This window comes from Apodemus sylvaticus, chromosome 19, assembly GCF_947179515.1.
Source record: "Apodemus sylvaticus chromosome 19, mApoSyl1.1, whole genome shotgun sequence".
Lineage (NCBI taxonomy): Eukaryota > Metazoa > Chordata > Mammalia > Rodentia > Muridae > Apodemus > Apodemus sylvaticus.
This window is the reverse complement of record NC_067490.1, coordinates 48,133,187-48,137,199: the sequence shown is the minus strand read 5'-3', so window position 1 is coordinate 48,137,199 and position 4,013 is coordinate 48,133,187.

Here is a 4,013-nt window from a genome sequence, read left to right as displayed (position 1 = left end):
ATAGACGTACGTGCAGGCAAAACATTGATGCACATAAAGTCTTTTGCGGTTTAAATTAGAAAGGAACGTGATTTCAGTGACCAGGGAAACCCATGAAGACACACAGGCATTTCCAAGTCAATAGGGACACTACACTAATGCTTATAGTCATGGGAGTCTGGGCTCAAAGGCTCCAGTCTGTCAAGTATAGATCAATATTTCTGAACACAGTATTTTGTGAAATGTTTGCTGCTATAAAAAAATGACCGTGACTTGGAAGAACATCCTGAAAGACCTTACGAAGCCCAAGAGTTTTTGGTTATTTCCTCCCACTGAGGACGACTGAGGCCTTAGAGACTCTACAGTGACTGTGAGAATATACAGTGTGCTGTTTTCAATAATGAAGCAATTATGTGTTTATGTGGAACAATATTTTGGTTACTTAATTGTTCCATTTTTGGCTAACACATTTTAACAGTTTTCAGCTGTGTACCTGCCCAGGCAAGTGTTGTCAAGAGTGTGGAGATGTGCCCAGCAGAGCCTTGAGGACCACGTACAAAGTAAGCAGTGTGTGCAACTTCGGCACATGTACACGAAGAAGCTTATTCAAAACCATCTGCAGAAGCAGGAGAGAGAATAAATCACAGTGCATTTAGCTGTTTCACTGAAATAACAAAGCCAAAGTCACGAATTTCTACTGGGTCAATCTTGAAAGCATCATGTCCCCAAACATCGCAAACTGCATGACTAAAATACATTATACTTTTAAATAAGGGGGAAAGCACAAAGTCTGTAGCTGGCAATGTAGAATAAAGTGAGGACTGTGCTTGGGGAGGTCCTCGGTTGACATGGTGCTTAAATCTAGGAGAGAGGTAGGAGGAGAGCCGGAACTAGGCGTGGGAGGTGGAGCTGAAGCTGCATGTCTCATTTCTGGTTTTCCTTAGAAAATATTTGAAATAAATAGACCAACATAGTAAACTGTGATGGAGTAGGGTATGCAGGTCAAAGCTTATCACTAGTTTGTAATTTTTTTTGTTTTGTTTTGCTTTTTTATTCGATATATTTTTATTTACATTTCAAATGATTTCCCCTTTTCTGGCCCCCCACTCCCCGAAAGTCACATAAGTCCCCTTCCCTCCCCCTGTTCTCCCATCTACCCCTTCCCACTTCCCTGTTCTGGTTTTGCCCTATACTGCTACACTGAGGCTTTCCAGAACCAGGGGCCACTGCTCCGTTCTTCTTGTACCTCATTTGATGTGTGGATTATATTTTGGGTATTCCAATTTTCTAGGCTAATATCCTCTTATCAGTGAGTGCATACCATGATTGATCTTTTGAGACTGGGTTACCTCACTTAGTATGATGTTCTCCAGCTCCATCCATTTCGGCAAATTGGCAACCAACAAATTGGGAAAAGATCTTCACCAACCCTACATCAGATAGAGGGTTATATATACAATATATACAAAGAACTCAAGGACTTAGACCCCAGACAACCAAATAACCCTATTAAAAAGTGGGGTACAGAGCTAAACAAAGAATTTTCACCTGAAGAACTTCGGATGGCTGAGAAGCATCTTAAAAAATGCTCAACTTCATTAGTCATTAGGGAAATGCAAATCAAAACAACTCTGAGATCTTACACCAGTCAGAATGGCTAAGTTCTGAATTAAAAATTCAGGAGACAGCAGATGTTGGTGAGGATGTGGAGAAAGAGGAACACTCCTCCACTGCTGGTGGGGTTGCAAATTGATACAACCACTCTGGAAATCAGTCTGGCGGTTCCTCAGAAAACTGGGCACCTCACTTCCGGAGGATCCTGCTATACCACTCCTGGGCATATACCCAGAGGATTCCTCAGTATGTAATAAGAATACATGCTCCACTGTGTTCATAGCAGCCCTGTTTATAATAGCCAGAAACTGGAAAGAACCCAGGTATCCCTCAACAGAAGAATGGATGCAAAAAATGTGGTATATATACACAATGAGTACTATTCAGCCTTTAGAAACAATGAATTCATGAAATTCTTAGAGTTTGTCATTTTGTGTATGCCTGTAAGAATAGCAAAAGCAGGTCAAACTAATAAAATCTACCAGAGACTAGTTGAAGTTGAAAGAAAACACAGCTTAAGCTAATAGTGAAGTAGATAGCCAACCAGAGAAAGGAACAAAATCCCACTAATTCTTGCTGCTTGTTTTCTTGTTCTCATAGGGGAAAAAATGTGGATTCAGGGCTTGACAACAAACAGCAACCATGATAATGTTAATGAGTAATAAGAAAATAATTATGATGGTATGTTTGCGAAACGTCTCTTGCCCTGCATCCTGGAAGTGTAAAGCTTTCTTTTCCCCGTCGGCAGATTTTATCTTGCCAGGGCCCGTGTAGGAACTTAATTGTGTATTGTCTCTTACTTTCATTTGTACTTTTCCCATACTTACCTTCCCAGCTAAACTGAACCAGACTCTTGGTCACGCAACATTCAGTCTGGAAAATTTCCTGTCATTTCCAGACTATTTTTCCAATAAATGCATTCGGAAGGGATAAATAACTCATCATGACTTTAATGCAGCAGTTTTCATTGTATGACCTGTACATGCCTTCTGAACACAAGGAAACCCTGGACCTACTGAAAGTTTTGATTTTCTGCAGGATTATTCTTTGTTCTATCCACAGGCATCCCCACACGCAGAACAACAGTGACAAACTATGCAAACCCCTCTGACCTCATATTTGCCAAACGTGTAGCATGTACAACTCATCCCACTGCCTTCTGGACAGGGCGTGGTTCTCAGCTCCTCTTGTCTTGGCCTCTTCAGCAGTGCCTGGGTCACTCCTCTTTCTCCTTCAGGAAACACATGTCTTAGCCTTCTCGTTCTGACACTTGTGTTTTTCAGAGGCAACACACAGAACTTTAATGCTCATCCTCAAGCGTTCATTTAGCTCTCAGCAATGGTAGGAAAAGCGAGAGGATACAAGCACTGTTCTCAGCAGCGTGGATGGAAGCCATCTTTATTTTTCTCTAATGCTGAATCATCTTTGAGCGTCTCTGTTTCCAGCAACATGAAGCCAAGTGTTTGTAGTATGTTTTTGGTGTTTTTTCCCCCCTCTTTTCTTCCTTTTTTTTTTTTTGATGTGAGCTGGCATCGCTCATGAAAAGATAACGGCATCAATTATACTACCAAACCTCAAGGATAAAAGCCATTGTTGGAAACAGGGGTTAGGCATGCACACGGTATCAAGTAAAAGCCTGAAAACAGACTGTTGCCAAGGAAAGCAGATGTCTGTCTCCTTTAAGGAAAACAAATTATGTGTATATTGGCTATTGTTAATCTCCAGATTAATTCAACAATGATGGTATTGACAGACTAATTGGAGTTGTTTGCCCTCCCTGTCATTATCATTGTCATAATAAAAGTTTAAAATGTTTGATTCAATTTTTGGTGACAAAACAACTAAACAGTTTGTGAAGGAGCCATCCTGTAAGAGAGAAGGGTAACGTGGAGTCCAGGAGTGGGGAAGGGCCGGGCAGATGCTAGCTAGCCTCTGCTGCAAAGGCAGAACGGCAGATGTGGTGGGAGAGGAACTCCCCTCCTTCACAATGAGCAATGCCGACTAACTCACAATCATAGGATGCACGAGACAATGATGAATTGTATATTGCAAGCGTATAGAAGACAATCAGAATGGCCACTTTTCTTCCTACTGGAATCTACTAGCAAAATTGGAACAGAAAAAAAAAAGTTTCCACTTGTGGTTTGTGCACACTGTTTTTCCTGTTTTTCTTGACGGAGTTATAAAGAAGAAAAAGTGCAGATGTGCAGATTCTCTTCTGTCGCGTGGTCCTGTCTCACCCATTTTATTACAGTGGCCTTGTTGCCTCTTTTATGTTGTGGTGTTTTCAAACTTCCCTGCACATGCTGTCCTCTCTCTCTCTCTCTCTCTCTCTCTCTCTCTCTCTCTCTCCCCTTCCTTCCTTCCTTCCCTCTCTCCCCCCTCTCTCTCTTTCTCCATCCCTCTTCCCCTCCCTCCCT